Genomic DNA, 21795 nt, shown 5'->3' on the forward strand with positions numbered 1-21795 from the left:
ATTAGGGGCTTTAATTAAATAAGCAAAGTGGGCCTTGCAGGCCCCCCGAAGCTCTGGGGACCACCTCCTCCCCAGGGCTTTGAAAATAGAGGGAGAGGGGCGTGCGATCCCCCTTCTGGAGCGCTTGATGGCCCTGGGGACCGCCAACCCCCTAGGGCCAGCTCCTGCAATGTCCTGCGTTGTGCACCCCTGGGACATTGCCATTTGCTATGACAGGGCGGGAGCATGGCTTCCACCCTGTGATAGCAAACCGTGGTTTGCTTCGTTGAAGCGCGAGGAGGAAAAACTCATCTCGCTTCAATAAAGGAAGGAGAATTGCTTTTGGGCAAGGGATGCTACATGTTAGCAGCTCCCGTTGCCCACAGCAATGCCGGCTTCCGCAGGAGTCTGGGAGCCGGCGGGACCGTGGGGACATTGGGGCTCACCCCACGGTCCCCAACAGAAAGGCCAGGCACTGGGGGATGGAGTCCAAGGGGCCAGAAGTGGCCTGGGAGGGGGCTACTCTACCCCTTCCCCTTTAAAAAAACAAATAATAAAAATTAATGAAAATAAACGTTTAAAAAAAAACAAAAAAAAGGTTTGGAGTCGCGAACCCCCCCGTCCACCCACCACAAACAAATGTGATAGCAACCTTCCGAAATCTGGAACGTAACGGCTGATGTCGCACAATTATAAAAATCAAGATGCGTGTGAGGTTGGACAAATGACAATCATAGCCACCTATGGATTTACATATAGAACATTTTATTTAAACAAAAACAACAAAATAAAGGTAGGTACAGCCATGGCATGTTATCCCTTGACAATCTGTGAATCACAGCCTGCCACACATGCGCCCATCAAAAGAGAGAGAGAAAGAGTGAGAGAGAGAGGAAGAGAGAAAGAAAGAGAGAAAGAGTGTGAGAGAGAGAAACAGAGAGAGAGAGAAAGTGTGAGAGAGAGGAAGAGAGATAGAAAGAGAGAAAGAGTGTGAGAGAGAGAAAGGAAGAGATGGAGAGGGAGAGTGAGTGCCAACACTCCAGACAACACCCACACAGCTCACGTTTCCACCACCGGTGTGTCTCTAACCACGTGACGGGACATACTGCAGCCCTCAAGCTCACTCATCTGAAACATAGTATAGAACCAGTAATGAGTACATACGACTGCACACGCCTTCATCGCTGTTCTACCCCTGCGCACCCAAGCTGCTGCACACTATCCACTCCCGCTGCCGTGAGGTGTCTGCCCACCCCTGCGCACCCAGGCTGCTGCACACTATCCACTCCCGCCGCCCAGAGGTTTCTGCCCGTCCCTGTGCACCCAGGTTACTGCACACCATCCACTCCCACCGCCCAGATGTGACTGCCCGCCGCTGCGCAACCAGGCTGCTGCACACCATCCACTCCCACCGCCCAAAGGTGACTGCCGGCCGCTGTGCAAGCAAGCGTCTCTACTCACCTTCCGCCACCGGCGTGTGTCGAAGATGGCCCATGAGGTGAAGGTCGCACATTTGATTCTGGGTCTTGATATCACAATAGCTGAGAACATATCAATGCACCGCGCCGAGGAGTGTGTGGCGTACACGCGGTCCAGCCGAGCTCACAATTCAAATCGGGTCTTGATTGCCAGGATGGTGTATCGAGGCCACACATCATCACAGGCTGCACACCCACTCAGCTCTGGTAGCACAAACTCAGTGGAACTCAAGTTATCACCACATGGTGGGAGGCCCGTGTCGGGGGGGTTGGGGGTTCGACAATCTGTGAATCACAGCCTGCAAGACAAAAAGCAAGATAAGATTGTGCGTCATGCGCCCATCAAAGGAGAGAGAGAGAGAGGGAAAGAGTGAGAGAGAGAAAGAAAGAGAGAGAGAGGAAGACAGGGAGAAAGAGAGAAAGAGTGAGAGAGAGAGGAAGAGAGAGAAAGAAAGAAAGAGTGAGAGAGGAAGACAGAGAGAAAGAGTGAGAGAGAGAGGAAGAGACAGAGAAAGAGTGAGAGAGAAAGGAAGAAAGAGAGAAAGAGTGTGAGAGAGAGAAAGGAAGAGATGGAGAGGGAGAGTGAGTGCCGACACTCCAGACAAAACCCTCACAGCTCACTTTTCCGCCAACGGTGTGTCTCCAACCACGTGCCTGGACATACTGCAGCTCTCAAGCTCACTCATCTGAAACATAGAATAGAATCAGAAATGGTAGAGTACATAAAACTGAACAGGCCTTCATCGCTGTCCAGCCCCAACGCACCCAGGCTGCTGCACCCCATCCACTCCCGCTGCTCAGAGGTGTCTGCCTGCCCCTGCGCACCCAGGCTGCTGCACACCATCCACTCCCACCACCCAGAGGTAACTGCCCATTGAACCACCAGCAAGCCTCTCTGCTCACCTTCCGCCACCGGCATGTGTGTAAGAGGGCCCACCACGTGCCGAAGCAACCGCCTCAGCTGTCGCTGGATTCCGTGGCACAGGCCCCCAGTGCATGCTGCTGCACCTCGCCGAGGAGTCATGTCTGTACAGCCAGCTGCCTTTGGCGTACATGCGGTCCAGCTGAGCTCACAATTCAAATTGGGCCTTGATTGCCAGGATGGTGTATCCAGGCCACGCATCATCGCAGACTGCACACCCGCTCAGCTCTGGTGGCACAAACTCAGTGGAACTCAAGTTATCGCCACGTGGCGGGATGCTAGTGTCGGGCAAAGTGCCTCGGCTGCCACCAACTCTGTGTACTTCAAGTTTATTGGCAGGGTCATGTGTCCAGTGACGCCTGTGCTTTTTTTTTTTATTTACATTTGTTATTGAGCAGAGCATTAGGTTCATACAATATATGGTATATTTAAAATCATTATAAAGACCAGTTAGTACAAAAACTGAAGCGACAGCCTCTCAAAACACAATAAGGAGCAAATAATTATTTACTCATTCACGAATTAACAATGTGCAAATTTATCTTAAAGAGCACCAGTACTGAAAAAAGTTTCTCGTGCATCTAAAGTGCAATACCAATAAAGTGCTAGTGCCTTCTTATCGCCTAAAGCCGTCATAACTACAACATCTTATTAAAAAGAAGAAATTTTGAATAAAGCGACTGATAACATCGTTGACTAATGAAACAGAATATGGAATTCATCATTCTATAAAGTGCAACGACTAAAAAAGTGCTAGTGCTTCTAAATTGCCCCGAAGAAAGTGCTAATGCCTTATAATGAGAGCTGCTACATCAATTTACCAACCCGAGTGTTAAGATCCCTCCTTAAGCTTTTCTAATACACTAAAAAGCTTCCAATTTCTTTCAAATTTCCTAGTAGCCCCCACCCATCTAGCATAAGCTTCTTCAAATTTACGGGTTCTTTTCATTTTATTGAACCATTTCAAGTGAGAGGGAGCTTCACTAGATTTTCAATTTTGCTGAATTAGAGAGCGAGCTACCGTACAAGAAATAAATACAAAGGCTTTTTCGGCCTCGGATAGCATCGTTCCATCTCTGCAAAATCCAAACAAAGGTGCTTCGGCCTCGAACAAGACATTCTTTCCAATTGCTTGCCTGATATCAAAAAAGACTGCTTCCCAAAAGAGCATCAGCCCTGGACATACATAAAAAGTATGGAGCCATCCACCTTCCCCATCTGTCTGACAGCGAAAGTACTTGTTCTTAACTCCCAGGAATCTTTTTGTTAAGGCAGCTGGAGTTAAATAAGAGAGCCATCGTGATAGGAAGGCCATCCTTTTAAAATTTGTGGCACGTAAGGATTTACTTCCTAGATAACAGATGGCCTCCCACTCCTTTGAAGCCAGCCTACATCCTGTCTCCTGAGCTATTTTGTCCTAGTGGCTCTCTATCACAGGAGCTTGACCCTGTTTAAGTAGCAGCCTATACCAGTTTCCCACCCCCTTTAACATTAGCCCCATAAAGGGCTATCACAAGTTGGTTAGGGGGCGCCCAATATACCGCTGGTGTTTTTTAGCAGATGAACAACTTGTAGATATTCAAAAAAGGCCGGTTTCCATTGGCTCTTCACCCTTGCCATTACTTCTTGCCAGGAAATCGGCCTATTTTGAATTATAAAATGTTGTAAGTCGAATAATCAACAGCCTTCCCAGAGGTTTATATGCCTTAATTGCAGCTGGAGACCGAGACTAGTACATTCGCTCAATTTTAGGTACTTGAGGCCTGAGGAGCCCGTCTTTCTAAAAAAGGACTGAAGTCTAAAAAAGTAGTCTTTTAGAGTCTTGTATCGTGTTTTGGAAGTTTTTAAAAACACTTGAGTTAGTGATCCAATTTCTTGCGACATTTTATCTATAAAAAAGCTGTCGCTGGTGCATTTAGATCCCATCAAGCCGGACACCAAGGTGCCGATTCCGATCCGTGAAAAAAAATTGCGTACGAATCGTATCCGTATATTTTCACGTACGAATCGTACAAGTACCGTACAAACTGCGAAGTACGATTCGTACGTGAAAAATACATCCGAATTGCGTCGGGAAAATGGTCCGAGAGGGAGTCGTAAATTTTTACGTCCGAATAGCGTTGGGAAAAGTGTCCGATAGGGAGCCGGACATTTTTACGTGCAAATCGTAAAACAGAAGTCCGAGCGTGCAAGTACGATCCGTACCGCCCGTCCGAATACACAACCGCATGTAAAAGGCCCCGTACGGAGCGAACGCTGTAGCCTACATGTACACGGGAAACTTGTGCCCAGATACGAGTCGTACAGCCCCCCTCACCCCGCACATGTCAGCACCGTACCCTGTATGTCAGCACCGTACCCCCCCTCCGCACCATACCCCAACACCGTAGCACAGCCCCGCACCTGTATGGGCCGCACCCCAGGCCCATCTCCTAGCCCCGCACCTGTACGCCCCGTACCCCAGGACCGTACCCCAGCCCCCCACCTGTACGCGCCGCACCCCAGGCCCATCTCCCAGCCCCGTACCTGTACGCACCGTACGCCAACATCGTAGCCCAGCCACGTACCTGTACGCACCGTACCTAAGCCCCGTACCTGTACGCACCGTACCACAACACCGTAGCCCAGCCCCGTACCTGTACGCACCGTACCCCAATACCCTAGCACATCCCCGCACCTGTACGCACCGTACCCCAACACCGTAGCACAGCCCGCACCTGTACGCTCCGCACCCCAGGCCCGTCTCCCAGCCCCGCACCTGAACGCCCCGTACCCCAGGACCGTACCCCAGCCCCCCACCTGTATGCACCGCACCCCAGGCCCGTCTCCCAGCCCCGTACCTGTACGCACCGTACCCCAACACCGTAGCCCAGCCCCGTACCTGTACGCACCGTACCCCAACATCGTAGCCCAGCCCCTTACCTGTACGCACCGTACCCCAACACCGTAGCACAGCCCTGCACCTGTACGCACCGTACCCCAACACCGTAGCCCAGCCCCATACCTGTACGCACCATACCCCAACACCCTAGCACAGGCCTGCACCTGTACGCACCATACCCCAACACCGTAGCACAGCCCCGCACCTGTACACACCATACCCCAACACTGTACCCCAGCACCCTCACCCAGCATCGTGTATGTACAGACCGTACCTACGCAAGAAAGACTCGTACAGAACCAAGACACTGTAAAACAGCACAAGGAGGGTCAATTCGACTCGCACAACACCACAAAACACGTCAACATGACAAAATACATCTCTATGACTGACCTGGCACATCCAAACAGGCAAACAGAGGCCCTAAATCACAACCACCTCTTATAACACACCCACCACAAATTCAAACACAGCCACACCCACAAATGGACCAATAAAAAGGGCCCACACACACAACCCATGAGCCTTTGCAACAGACCCACTGCTCACAGACACCACAGACAAACAACTGTACCTTACTTACACCTTAACTACACCTTAACTTACACACCTTCACACAACCTCCTTCACAAACACCCCCTCTTCACCTTCACACACACACCGTCACATTCACACCCACACACCCACAACCATCCACACCCACACCCCACACCATGCCCACAGACAAGAATCCAAAGTTCACAACGGCGGAGCTGGAGCTCCTTGTCAACCAAGTCATCAGAGTCGAGCCACAGCTGTTTGGAACATTGGTCAGACAGACCAGCATAGCCCAAAAAACCAGCCTGTGGCAGAGGATCGTCGATAAGGTGAATGCTGTTGCGCCCATCCGAAGGACCAGGCATGAATGCCAAGCCAGGTGGTACGATCTGCGCAGGGCAGTCAAGAGGAAAATGAACGAGGAATACGCCCAGAGTAACATCACTGGAGGTGGGCTGCCCTGCAGACCCGTACATAACCATCCCTGGAAGGAGAAGGTGATGGCCACGCTTCCGCCGGTGGGAGTACACGGAGTCGAAGGAGTTGCAGAGCCTGGTAAGTACACAAACAACTCACGTAGCATGGGGGAATGGCATCCACACCACAAATACACCAAATGCATGCAACTTCCCCCAAGCCCTCACCGCACACAACCACACCCAAAAACCACGCTCATGCCACTAATGTCTCCATGCCCCATTCACAAATAAAGGCAATGCCATGTCCCAGGCCACACCAACCACAAACCCAAGACTGGATGTCCGGGATGCTGGGAGGGTGGGGCTCACACAACACATTGTGCAACTCAGAACCAGACACCAATGCCCACAGCCCATATGGCCTAGGTACATACCCATGCACCATGCCTAATGCACAGGGACTGGCAAAGTACTGAAAAGGTAGCTGACACTTGGCCTTGCTGTAGGCAGCACTGTACACTCAAACAACAACTCCACTAGCTCACATACCCAGCACAGGAACTCACACACACTGTCATGCCAGCATGCATCATGAGGGGACAGACACATCACCTGGGAGACCCAATGATAAATCACACTACACCCAACAGCAGGCCCGGTCACACACCCCCCCTCACACAAGCACACACCCCCGGGGCAGGCAACGGATTTACCCACCCTCACAATGGACATGTGACACAACAAGACCAATCCATAGCCAAATAAGCATAACAGCCAAAAATCTACTGGCAAACACTCAGGAGCACATACCAATCTAGCCCCTGCAACATACCCATCCCCAAGTGTACATTGAGAGGAATGCTAGGCACATCCAACCACCTGGAGGAACTGTGACTACTTGAATATGTATGAAACATGGATGTGGCATGAAACAGCATTAACATTGTCTCTCTCTCACACACAGGGCAACGTCATCGACCTCCCCCCAACAATGGGGGGGAACAATCACAGTCCCAGGCTCAGCGTGAAGATTATCCCACCGGCAGCGACGACTCCCACCACTCCGTGGATGACCCCGACCAACCTGGCCCCTCTGGTGCCCAAGTCCCTGCAGCACCTTTGTCAGGTACATCTGTGCCAACCACCATCCCCATTCCTGCCACATCCCAGGAGACACCCGGGAGCCCTGCTCGCACTGAACAACACAGCCAGTCTGACCAGGAGGGACAAGGTTCTCCGGGCACCCAGGAGGAGGCAGACGACCACGCTAATGCCATCCCTCAGGGGTCCCGTAGACCTGATGTGCCCACAACGGCAGGCCAGGCTCATGTGGGCAGGGGTGGTGGGAGTGGAGGCAGGCGGAGGCGAGAACCTGACCAGCCAGCTGAGGGAACCGGTATGGCACACATGCGCCACATCCTGGACACATACCGGCGTGACACCAGGGGCATCAGCCAGGTTGTGTCGAGCCTCACAGACATCAAGGGGACCCTCGCCGAGATGAAGAACCTGCAGTCCGAGCAACATGCCAGTCAACAACAACACCAAGGACGGATGGAGGCATGACTGACTGAGCTCCTGGCGGTGCAAACGGACATGAGCCGTTCACTCTGTCGGATCGCCGACAACATGGGCAACCCTCCCTGTGCCACCAAGCGAAGACCACCACCAGCCACAGGGAGGGAGGAGGATTCGGCCGACGGAGCATCACAAGCATCGTCAAGGCCTGCATCTGAGGGTCCCCCCAGGAAGGTGGGTCGTCCACGGAAAATACCGTGAGAGTCAGCGGACCATCCACATCTCCCAGGTCACCTGGCCTGGCACCTAGACCTCTGGCGCAACAGCAGCACCTCACCCAATGACATTCTCTGCCACATGGACTTGCTGGTCACAGTCTGACCAATGATGATCAACACTGTGGTCTGGACTCTGATGACTCCAACTGACAAGGATGCCATCTATCCCTGTGAACTTTGGATTCTATGCACCCGGTAGAGCACCTTAGCACATCTACCAAAAGACTCACCCCACCAAAAATAAATTCTTTTTTTCTTCTCATGAGATGTTGCTGTCATTTGGCATTAGTCCACAACATATGTGTGTGTAAATGTCTAACTATGCCTGAGTGTTGAACCAACTCCACCCATCCATACCCTGGGATCTGAGTCTGGTACAGGACACACATGGGTCACAAGTTATCATTCAATGCAGACATGGAGCACAATACTCACCTGTGATGGCCTCAAGCTGCTGAGGGGGTGCTAGGGAAACTGTGAGGACACACCTATTTGGAAGAGTAACATTAAGGCGTAGAGGTCATGCCTCATTTGGAGGTTCCCGGGGAGGGAGTCCCAGGTATGTGTTCCCAGGTGGGAGAACTATGTCCTGCATGCAGGAGTAAGGTGGATCTGAAGAATGGTGGCCAGGTCAAGGTTGGATGCACGAAGATGGCACTACGGGGTCTCGGATGACAGTGGTACAAGGTTGGTTTTGGGTCAGGGTTGTGGCCTGCCTCCTGAGTGTGGGTGAGGAGTCTGAAGGTCATCCTGCACCACACAGTGATCCATTGCAGCTGTCTCTGCTGGCCGGTGATGTGGCTGGGGCGCGGGATGTTGACGCTGAGGTGTGCAGGTGCAGTCTGGATGTGGACAAGTGTCCCTGGATTTTGGATGTGGCTGCTCCGTAGAGGGCAGGGCAGTATTTGACACGGATGTTGTCGTGGACCAGGGGTATGGTCCGTCTTACCTTGGAGTGGATCTAAATGGGGATCATGTGCATAATGCTGAGGGTGTTGCAGTGTGAGGTACAGATGCTGATGATTACCATGGCAAATTAGAGCAAGCAATCCATGATGCACAACATCTTGTGTGCGTGGACACTGGGTGCCTGTGCGGGGCTTCTGTTGGTGGGACACAAGCAGTTGAGCCAGCTGTAAGGGGACAATCCTCAGATGTTGACCTCAGTCCTGTACAAGTCCAGCCTCAGGTGGCTGCTGTTCTGCCATTCATCTATGGATCCCATGCAATCTTGAATATTGTAACTGGAAATGTCTGCGTCCTTGGTGAGGGTGAGGAGAGCCTGGCTGTCAATGGCATACGAGTTGATGATGAGGTTGTGTGCGCATGTGATGGTGGCTAGGGGGGTCCTGGGCACATTGTAGATTGACACGCTGAAAGATGATACCTGTGCCATGTGCCTCACGACGAAAGCATTCTACAGGCCGAATCCTTGAGTCCCACTCCCATGGCCTTGCAGGGGTACAGATCCGGTGGGGAGTAGGAGGGACATGACCTGGTGGGTGTGACAGGTCCTGGAAGGTGTGGCAGTGCTGTGTAGGCAGTCGGAGTTGCACACCCATCATGCAAAGGTGTTGTGTGTGTGCTCAGTGCATGCCTGAGAGCAGGCGGGAGATGTGTGGATGGACCTTGCTTGGAGGGGGGTTGCAACATCAGACTGTAGTGTGATGTGGGTCATGCAAGGACCTGAGGGTCGTGCAATGTGCACGTTGCATGTGCAGACGGTCCAGCCTTTGGTACCGCGTGGCCGCAACTCTGGCACAGACAAGCTGAAGACAGCCAAATGAATGTGTTGAGGGAGGAAGGGAGGAGCACCTTTGATGTGTGTGTGTTGCCAAATCTGGAAACTACGTGTGCCCTTGCTGCAGTGGCTGCAACAGCAGGCGGCATGTCCTGGGAACCATGCCATAATATCCACACAAAACTAGGATGTCAGAAAGGACTACTGCAACAGGTGTATGTCAAGGAAGGAGTTACCGGTTTGCAATGGCACACCCAGAGACAAAGGATGCACAATCACCAAAGATGACTGACACCGGATCATGAAACTGAAGGCTGAGCTGCGCACAGGAAACACACCCCAGAAGGTGTTAATGGCCCGTGGGGGGGACTAACATGCCAAAACACATACACAGCCATGGACATCATGCACAATAGAGAATCAAATACATGAAGAACAGCATGCAGGTTGCTAATCTACACATAGACTCATATGCACAATCCTTGACAACCATGCCAGAGATGCCGCATGCACAGTGGCAAGAGACCTGCATTGACAGAGATGAGGCACCTTGGAGGCTGAGGAACACCTTTATTACTCAGGCTCACACCTATGCAAAAGCATCAACATTAACAGACTCACAGGTCTATTGGATTAACATGTGGGACCTACACCAGACACCCCCTTTGCACCACAGATACTGTAAATCCATTGTACTGGCACACAAGTGAAGGGGTTGAGCCAAACATCCCCTGCTGCACACGGAGAGGCTGCAATTCACCATTGAGCATCATATGGGGATGTCCCGCAATATGTCCACCCGTAGCCTCCCGTATGTTTCTGAGGGAAGTTGTACACACATTGATGCCTTCATCACAATCCACAATCCCATAACAGATGACTGTCACGAAGTGTGACTATCAATTCATGTGAGTCATGCCACATGTCATGTGCCCCATGGTGAGTTGACATGTATGCATAGTAATAAAACCTGCACAGGAGCAGTGCCCACACATTACAAACAACTACCACACCCAAAAAGCCTTGCTGCAATCCTTACCCAAAGGAGACTTTTCACCATGTCCGTGCATGTAACGCTGATTCAGCACACGTTGCATTACTCATGAGGAATAGCAGGAGCACAACGATGCCACGAGCAGACAGCATGCGCAACTACCTGGGGATGAGAGACACACAAGAAGTCACGAAAAACATTGTCATCCGCATGCATGGTCATGTACTCTACATGAATAAGGTTGACACCACGCTAGTTGTCAATTGAGTGTGTCAGCTAAAATGTGTGGAATGACATCAGAACTCGAGTGACACATCAGCACACACCTCAAAGTCACTTAGCATACAGTCAGCTGGACACACACATTGCAACACATGCCACACAAGGCTCCAAGCGTGCAAACTCAGACCCAGGGACTCACCATTATGAGAAGAAGTTGTGTATGAGCTGACTCCAGATGTACTCCTCCTCCTCCTCCTCCTCCTCCTCAATTGCCTCGTGACCAAGGCCGTCATCCTCCACGGGTGGATGTTCCTGCTCATCGGGATCCAGGATAAGTGGCACAGCTTTCTCCACTGCCATGTTGTGCAGCATGCAGCACACGAGGAAGATTCTGCAGTCCTTCACCGGTGCATATGAGAGGGACCCGCCGGTCTTGTGAAGGCACCGGAATCGGCTCTTCAGGAGGCCAAACGTCCTCTCAATCACTCGCCTGGTCTGCCCATGGGCGTTGTTGTAATAGTGATCTGCAGCTGTTCTCGGGTTGCGGAGAGGCGTCACCAGCCATGGAATGTTGGGATAGCCAGAGTCCCCTACATGAAAACATCATGCAAAGAAGTGGGTCAGGAGATGCCGTCACATACTGAGATACAGCTGAATACTGGACAAACAGAGTCTACTCACCAACAAGACATGCTCGTTCGTTGTGCAGCTGCAGCATCATTTCTGGCACCCTGCTATGCCTCATGATGTAGGCATCGTGTGCTGACCCTGGAAAACGGGCACAGACATGGGAAATCACCATGTTAGCAAGACACACCACAAGGGCATTAACCCCTTCAGTGCCCGCCCCTTTCCCCGCCCTGTGCCGGCCGTTTCATTAGCGGGCGGGGTTCATGACGAGCTGGTCTCGTCATGGGCACAGCGCAACCGCGGCCCATGACGAGACCAGCTCGTCATGGGCATTGAAGAGGTTAATGGAGTGGTAATGTTTACGGTTACGAAAGGCTACCTCCTGTGCCTGTGGTGGTACCAAAGCCACATGTGTCCCATCAATAGACCCAATTACATGGGGCATCCCTCCCAGGGCATAGAACTCACCCTTGATACCTGTCAACTGCTCAAGAAAATGGATGAATTCATCCAGGTGCTCCAACATGGCTTCTAAAACATCATGCAGGACACGGCTGAACATGGTCTGGGACATGCCACCCACATCAGCTATGGTCAATTGAAACGTACCGGTGGCAAAGAAATGTAGGGCTGACATCACCTTCATCTTGGGGGTCAGCGCAGTCGGATAACTGTGTCGCGGTTGGAGGTGTGGTGCCAGCCTATTTGTCAGGTCCACAATTAACTGTTGGGGGAATCTGTAGCGGCGTATGCAGTCACGTTCCCTCATGGCAGTCAAGTCTGGCATTGGTCGGCGGAGAGGTGGTGCCCTGCAGAAAATTGGAAGGAATAACGAAGATTGAGTACATTACTACACCAATGTCAATGAACTGAGCACATGTTCAACAGCTAATACACATATGCTACATACAGAGTCTGGTCTGTGCAATACATCCTGCACACGTATGCCAGCCAGGTGATACTCCTACCAAGAGCCAGCTACAAACATGGATAGTCAAGCCTACATGACATGCCATGAAAGTAGCTGTGGGCCAGTGTGAGTGAACAGCCAGACACATTACAGGAGTGCACATATGTGCATTTGAAGGATGTCATCTCATACAGACAGCTGCCGGCAAGCTAGACGCACAGGTCACATGTCATGGAAAAAGGACAGACCACACACCTTGCCATGAAGGGGTACATGTCAAATATGATCACACAGACATTGAGACTACGCAGATATGTCCTAAGCTCGCAAGTCCCTGTTAGATGCATATAGACACACGTTACGTGTTATTCTACATGTGTCCTGGTGTGCGTAATAGTGTGACATGGGCATCTACACACAGACACATGTTGGATGCAGCTACATCAGATGCCGTTGACGGTACCCGCGTGTGTATGGCCCGTAGCACTATGGTAGTGTTGGCGTAGGCATACGCCATAGAGATACAGGCCGTACCCGCATGTGTACGGCTCGTAGCACTATGGTAGTGTTGGCGTAGGCGTACGCCATCTAGATACAGACCCTACACACGCGTGTATGGACCTTATCACTATGGCGTACGCCTACGGCAACAGTACCAAAGTGATAGGACCCTACACACGCGTGTACGGACCGTATCACTGGAGTAGTGGTGCCCTAGGGGTACGTGTGGAACGCACCGTACCTGTGTGTGGATAGTGAAATTACATAGGGGACACATGAGATACAAGTATAAGGGCCTAAATGTATGCTGGTTGTCATGGAGACCGAGTTTCTAGTTCAAAATTTTTCATCAGGTGGCCAGCAAAAGTCGGTTGGAGACAATATACTATGTTGCAAAGTGGTTGTTGACTTGACATCATGCTCAAATTTTGAACCATGCAAAGGCCCTCACTGGGGTAGGTTTAAAGGGATTGGAGGAAACGTAGGATGCAAATGAGATTGACCAATCACTCTGTACTCCTGTAAATGAAACAGCCCAGCAAGGGAGATATAAGGCAGCCAGGACCCATGAGAGAGCACTTGCCTGCACAACCTTTCATTCCACACCACTGCTGCTGCTTGTGATTCCTCTGGCACCATGTCCAGGTCTGTGGAGAGGGCCCAGCCTTTCACCCAAGAGGAGAATGAGGCGTTGCTGGACGTCATCCTCCCACAATACCCTTGCCTGTATGGGAGACCAGGGGAGCAGGTGAGTGCTGACTCCACTAGCTTTGAATGTGCCCCTTTTGTTGTGTCTGTCACTTCTGGCATTGTGTCCAGGTGTGACAGACATGCAATGTTGTTCATGGTGGGTCCCAGGGGGGAATGCCTTATGTCTCCCATGCTGAGCATGATGTGGTTCATATCTGCACTCCTCACTTGCATTGTGCTTACTGTGACAATCACTGCATGGTGCATGCCACATTCAGCCTGGCTAATCCACTTGGGAATGTTGTTTCTATAGTCCTGATGTGATTCTGTGGTCCCCCCAGTGTGACAGGTGACTGTACCCACAGATGTGTGTGAGTTGAGTGTACCTGTGGTGATAGTGTCCAAATGATGTGTACGGCCCCTGGACATTGGTGTGTGTGTAAGTCCCCTGTCATGTGGGTGAGTGTCTATGTGGAGTGTTGCACCCCAGCAGCATGGAGGATGCATATGCCCTACCCATCTGATGTGAGCAGGGAGCCGTGCTGTGTGTCTGACGTGCTGAGCTAGCCCCACACCTGTGACTCCCCCCAGTCAAGTGGCACATGTGCAGAGTGATGTTTGTACCCGCAGTTGCCAATGGCAGGTGATTGTCCTGTGCCTGTGTGTGTCTGTGTACTCCGCTGAGGTTGCGTCAGTGGCCTGGGGCATGTGACTGCTTTGAGGTGCTGTCCATAATCCTGGTGTTGCTTTTGATGCACAGTGTGAGCCATGATCATTGCTTCTGTCGCACCCCTCATGCCACCTGTGTACTTTAAATGCCACGTAGTGCATTTGGCCTTCCCCAGAGGATAATGTCCCTATGACAAAGGTGCAATGAGTTGGCTGCATTCTATGCCCTGTTCAAACAAGCCTAATTGTTCTAATGTGTGTCTCTGTGACATGGAGCAGATGTATTGATGTTGTCTCACTTTGTCATCCTCACAGGTAGCCGCCTACGCCAAGGGGGAGATATGGAAGCAGGCCATCAGGGCCGTGAGGTCGGTGGAGGGTCGCAGTCGGCACCTGGCCCAGGTGAGGAAACGCTGGCAGGACATCCGGTGCTGGACCAGGAGGATCGCCCGGGTCCTGCTGGGGGACTCACCAAAAGGCTAGAACCACGGGCGCCGGCGCCTGACCCACCAAATGAGGCGTGTCCTAGCGGTGGTCTTCCCTGACATGGATAGGCGGTTACAGGAGAAGCAGCAGCAGCAAGGGGGTAGGTACATGTGTGTTTGTTGTGTGTCACCAGCTTTTGGAAGTGCTCAGTCGCCTGGATACACTGCCAGGGTTTATATGTGCAGTGCATATCCTGTTCCCCAAATTCAACCGGTCCTGTTCTTCCTCCCTTCCCCTCCTTGACAAGTGTTCCCTGGTCTGTGTGTAGTCACTCTTGCACAAGGTAATCTAGGCTGGCAGTTAATCCAAGTGCCCAATGCCTTCAGCATCATGTGTGGGGGTGGTCTGTGACATGTGTTGGGACCTTGCCTGTGCCCTGTCCAGTTCAGTCATTTGGGGGTCCATGATTGTTGGCACTGATGCAGAGTCTCAACATAGGAGTGTGAGGCTTAAAATAAACTGCCTTGCAGCATGCATGACCGATGTTGTGGCCTCAGACATGATGTGCATGAGGGGGAGATATGCATAGTGCGGGGACGGTTGCTCCTGTTGCAGTCAGATCTATCCAGGACCATAGAGCAGTGTGGCCACTACAGTCCCCTGAGACACCTTTTGCTAGGAATCATGTGTGTCATCCAACACTGTGGACATTCTCAGTGTCTTCAGCATAGGTTGGCCTCTGTGGCATTGTACCCTGGCCTCATTTGTATTTACGTAAAGTGTGCTACATGTGTCCACTGTACAGGGTGACCCAATGTGGCGTGTGCATCCTCACACTGGCCAGTGCCTGTGTGTCTGTGTACAACTATCTGATGATGGTTGTTTGTCAATAATATGTGTGGTCAGCCCCACAAGGGGTAGTTAGAGTGCAATTAGGATTTAATGGAGCCCATTTTTGTGATCCCTGATTAAGAGGTGTAAGTCCTTCCTCTGTCTCAATCACATTGTCTCAGGTAGGGGGGGGGGGTTGTGCGGGCAAGGCCTACATGTCCAAACCTTATGTCTCCTTGCCAGGTCTGGCCTGTGTGTGATGATAGTCTGAACAGACACTCAACAAGTATTGACCCAGTCATGTTGTGCAGGGTTTAATGTTTGTGCTTTGCAGCATGTGTCAAAAGTTAAAAGACATGGTTCGTGCTCATCCATTTTTGGCAACGGTGTGTGGTCCAGATGCTGTGCTCGACTGTCCACAGACACTAGCTTCTCTGTATAATTCGATATCAAGTTATTTGCTGTTGTGTCATGCTCTCCATTGTTTCAAAGTGGCATGGTGGGTCAACCAACTGTGTAGTGCAGGGCCTACATATGTGCGTAGTATTGTAGATGTTACTCATGATGCTTTTCATGCTATGCACTGTGACCTATGTAGTTTGGACTCATGTGTCATATGTATACAGGTGTCTGATTATTTCCTGTCTCTTCACCTTGCCCACAGCATCATCGGGGGACACCGAGGGAGACACCGGCACGGACGTGGTGGAGGGATCCAGCACCAGTGCCACCAGTGCTGGGGAGTCTGGCGCAGCAAGTGGCACGGAGGGTGGGGGGAGTCAGGCAGAGGACCTGTCCAGTCCCAACACCGACTATGACACTGACGGGTCCGAGGCTGAGCTCCCAGAGGGGGCGGAGGCTGCTCCCACAGCTGAAAGCAGCAGTACATCTCTCGCCGCCCCCTCCATTCCCATCACCGCCCTCCCACTTGCTCGGGTCCCTTCTGTCCATGCTAGGCGACAACATGTCTCCTTCGTGCCAGGCACCGCACCCCCTGCCCCTGTCTCCCCTGCTGCCGTCAATGCCGAGTCTGTGGACATCCTGCGGCAGTTGCAGGTTGGTCAGACATCGCTGCTTAATGTCCTCCATGGCCACACCAGACTGCTGACACAGATGGTGTCGTACATGGAGGGCATGTCAGCAGCGATGTCTGACCAACGGATGTTGCTGAGGTCCATGGACTCGTCACTGACTGCAGCAGTGGGTCTCCTGCAGCGCTCCGTCCCGCCCTACCCCTGCACCATCCACACTTCCCACTCCCATGCCTGTCCCAAGCACACCAAGACATCCCCATGCACGCACCCCACCAGACACAGGCAGCACACCAACAGGGAAGGCCAAGCGCACACCTCCTGTCACGCACACACAGGGGGAAGTAGGCACACCCACTGGGTCGGGGGGCAAACGGCAGCCACGCAGCCACAATGGGAGTCCGCAGTCCTAACGACCCACTTCCTCCAAAACCACTCCCCTTAGCTCCCCTGCCCAACAGTCGGACAGAGAGTCCTTCATGGCCAGTCTGTCCCTCAGCCCCAGTGTGACACCACCCCACAAGCGGTCGAGGAAGTCCCCGGGCAGAGTTGTTGAGTCCCCCCCCTGTCCACACCCTCCCCCAGTAGCACTGCAACCCATCCCTCCGACCCCCCCTCCTTGGGGCCTGTGGTTCCTTCGGGTGCAGGGGAGACGCTGGAAGACCTTGCAACCGTGTGCAGCGCCATCCTAACCACCACCTTTGCCGCTGCCCCACCCCCTGTGGTGGAGTCGTCCGTCCCTGCACCCACAACAGCTACCCTTGCCCCTCCTGTCCCTTCGGTGCCTGGTCCTTCCCCTCCACATGATGCCCCCCCCGTGGATGAAAAGGAACTCTGAACTGTGCAGGCAAGCTAGGGGAGACGCGTCCCAATGTGTCCCCCCCAGGAATTCGCATATGGACTGGCCTATGGGCCTTGTATATAGTGTACATTTCAAATCAAATCATTTCTTATGCAGAATAAAGCATTTTGTTTTTCATTTGCACACGAATGCATTTCTGGTATTGCTGTTGGTGCTGCTGCTCCCTGAGTTGGGGTGGTGATAATGTGTTAGGTGTATGGGAAATGTTGTAGTGTGCTGCTCATGGGGAGGACCCTGGTATCTGCGTGCCATCACAAGGTCTCTGCAAATAATCTTTGGTCATGTAAGCTCTTACTGTATGGTGACATTGTCCCAAGGAGTGTTCCTTCCTCTGTGGCACCTGATTTCTTCCCTGCAGGGTGTTTACCAATTCTTGTGCTGACCTGTGTCTACATTTCCTTGCTGTGTGAGGGATCCCTTCAACTTTGCCCATGCCTGCTCAGCAATGTCTCCGCCTGCATCGTCTGTGCCATCCTTGGTAGTCACTGTACTTGTGTATGGAGTATGTTGCCATGGCTTCATGTGGACATGGTCCCTTTTCCGCACTATGCATGTGTGTACTCCCAGCCTAGCACACATGTGTTACTTGTTCTGCAGGGTATTTGGGCACCTGACTGACAATTGTGGGCATTGTATCTGTGGGTACTCCACCCTTTTCCTTCCATGGGAGGCAACAACTTGTTGGCTGCCCCAGCACCTGTACATTCCTATCAGTCCTGGAATGTGGGTGACAGTGTGTGTTCCCTTAGGCTCTCTTAGTTTAGTGGGGTTTAACATGAGTATACAGTCATGTTGCATGATCTCAGTGTGTGTATTGTGCTTTCACCGCCAGGGGTGGGTATGCATGTGTAATTTGTCATCACACCCACATGTGGTGTGTAATGCAGTGGGGGAAGGACATCCATCCTCATGGGAGTGGGACACTGCTGTCAGTGATGTGTTGTCATGGCACTCTCAACATAGTCGCACATTGTGGATGCCTTCATGCACCCATGGAGTTTTGCTCATCGGAGGATGATGTACACACCCCCATGTCTCTGTCCACTGCTGGGAGGCCTCTGCACCCACCCCTCATATGTCTGGGCACTGCTGGGAGTGATGGGCACCAACCCCTCATATGTCTGGCCACTGCTGGGAGTCGTCTGCACCCACCCCTCAGATGTCTGGGCACTGCTGGGAGTGATGGGCACCCACTCCTCATATGTCTGGGCACTGCTGGGAGTCCTCTGCACCCACCCCTCAGATGTCTGGGCACTGCTGGGAGTGATAGGCACCCACCCCTCATATGTCTGGGCACTGCTGGGAGTAATAGGCGTCCACCCCTGATATGTCTGGGCACTGCTGGGGGTCCTCTGCACCCACCCCTCATATGTCTGGCCACTGCTGGAAGTGATAGGCACCCACCTCTCATATATCTGGGCACTACTGGGGGTCCTCTGCACCCACCCCTCATATGTCTGGGCACTGCTGGGAGTCCTCTACACCCACCCCTCATATGTTTGGGCACTGCTGGGAGTGATAGGCACCCACCCCTCATATGTCTGGGCACTGCTGGGGGTCCTCTGCACCCACCCCTTATATGTCTGGGCACTGCTGGGAGTGATAGGCACCCACCTCTCATATGTCTGGGCACTGCTGGGAGTGATGGGCACCCACCCCTCATATGTCTGGGCACTGCTGGGAGTCCTCTGCACCCACCCCTAATTTGTCTGGGCACTGCTGGGAGTAATAGGCACCCACCCCTCATATGTCTGGGCACTGCTGGGAGTGATACGCACCCACCCCTCATATGTCCAGGCACTGCTGGGAGTGATGGGCACCCACCCCTCATATGTCTGGGCACTGCTGGGGGTCCTCTGCACCCACCCTTCATATGTCTGGGCACTGCTGGGAGTGATAGGCACCCACCCCTCATATGTCTGGGCACTGCTGGGGGTCCTCTGCACCCACTCTTCATATGTCTGGGCACTGCTGGGAGTGATAGGCACCCACCCCTCATATGTCTGGGCACTGCTGGGGGTCCTCTGCACCCACCCCTCATATGTCTGGGCACTGCTGGGAGTCCTCTGCACCCACCCCTCATATGTCTGGCCACTGCTGGGAGTGATAGGCACCCACCCCTATGTCTCTGTCCACTGATGTGGATCGTAGCACAACACCCACCCACCCGCTCTGAAGGCCTGGGTACGGGCCGTGCCCCACCCAGGCCTTCAGAACGTGGGTACGGGTCGTACCACGCCTACCCCTACGTCACCCCAACAATGGTGGTACGGCCCATACCCAGGCCTACGGAACGTGGGTACGGGTCGCACCACGCGTACCCCTGCGTCACCCCAACATTGGGGGTACAGCCCGTACCCAGGCCTTAAGAGCGTGGGTACAGGTCGTACCACGCCTACCCCTACGTCACCCCAACAATGATGGTACGGCCCGTACCCACGTATGGGCCGTACCACCATTCTTGGGGTGACGTAGGGGTACGTGTGGTGCGACCCGTACCCATGCTCTGAAGGCCTGGGTATGGGCCGTACCCCCAATGTTGGGGTGACGTAGGGGTACGCGTGGTGCGATCCGTACCCACGTTCTGTAGGCCTGGGTACGGGCCGTACTCCCAATGTTGGGGTGCCGTAGGGGTACGGCCCGTACCCAGGCCTTAAGAACGTGGGTACGGGCCGTACCACCATTGTTGGGGTGACGTAGTGGTAGGCGTGGTATGACCCGTACCCACGCTCTTAAGGTGTGGGTACGGTGCGTAGCACAATTGTTGTGGAGACGGGACGCGTCCACGTCCATTTCTGTTGTGGCGGGACGCAGGCCTTGGTGGACATGCCCCCCACCCCCCGAAGTGACCAGACCCCAGAGGTACGGTATGTAAAGGGCATGTATACATTTTGCCTTGGGTAGGGGTTATGTTTCCTGCCCCTGCCCCCCCCTTTGCCCCTGGGTGCTGTTCGGACCTTCTGCGGCGTCTGCGTCGGTTCCTGTGCACCAGGTCGTAGGCTATGAGGGCCGGGATGACACGTAGGATGGGGTCCATGGCTGTCCGTCGCGTACAGGTGCTCCTTCCTCGCGTCCTCCTCAATTTCCCAGCAGTTTTTGGCTGCCGTAAAATATTATCCGTGCGGAGTGACGTAGACACGAATCGTACTTGCTGGTTCGTAAAACGCTGCCTGACTCCGTCCGGACGTCACGTACGCGGTGTCCCAGATCGGAATTGTGGGTATATTTTAGCCGGTCGGTGTTTTTTACGATTTGTACGGAAATGGTCTTTCTGTACGAATCGTACTTGCTGGTTTGTAAGGTGGTTTTCCCGGGTTCGAGTCGGACTGAGAATATGCTCCGTACGACGGTTCGTACCCGGGTTTTACAGGATCGGAATCGGCACCCAAATCTAAAAAAGCGGCCTCATAGTATGTTCTCAAATGCGGCAGCGCTAGACCCCCTTGTACTATAGGCAGTTGCACCACAGGCAATTTGACCCTAGGAGCTTTCTTGCCTCAAACGAATCCCCAAAGTAGGGTGTCGATTTCCCTAAAATAAGGCTGATTTATCTTGATGGGAACATTGGTGAACAAAAAAATAAGCAATGGTAGTATGGACATTTTAATCAATGAAACTCTACCTGCTATCGATAAAGGGAGTAATATCCATTGTTCCAAGAGCTTCTTAATCTTGTCCTTCATTCTTAAATAATTCAATTCAAATAGCTGTTGGTACTGGTTGGATACAAATATCCCAAGATATCTTACGGGGTCAGACTTAGGTGCCGATCACGATCCTGTAAAAACCGGGTACGAACCGTCGGACGGAGCATATTCTCCGTCCGACGCGTACCCGGTCGTACAAAATTACAAACATGGAATTACGATTCGCACGGGAGCACCATTTCCGTAGGAATCGTAAAAAACCCCGACCGAACAAAATAAACATACAAATGCGAACCGGGAAAGCGCCGACCTGACGTCGGGACGCACGCAGCCTGCCATTCACGAACCAGGAATTACGATTCGCACCGACGTCATCCCGCACGGTGAATATTTTCCGGCTGCCAAAAACTGCCGGGAAATCAGGACGACGCGAACAAGGAGTACCAGTACGCGACGGACAGACAGGACAACGCGAACAAGGACGTCCAGTACGCGACGGACAGACAGGACGACGCGAACAAGGAGGACCAGTACGCGACAGGACGACGCGAACAAGGAGGACCAGTACGCGACGGACAGACAGGACGACGCGAACAAGGAGGACCAGTACGCGACAGGACAACGCGAAC

The sequence above is a fragment of the Triturus cristatus genome, chromosome 7 (genome assembly GCF_964204655.1).
Source record: "Triturus cristatus chromosome 7, aTriCri1.1, whole genome shotgun sequence".
NCBI classification, from domain to species: Eukaryota; Metazoa; Chordata; class Amphibia; order Caudata; family Salamandridae; genus Triturus; species Triturus cristatus.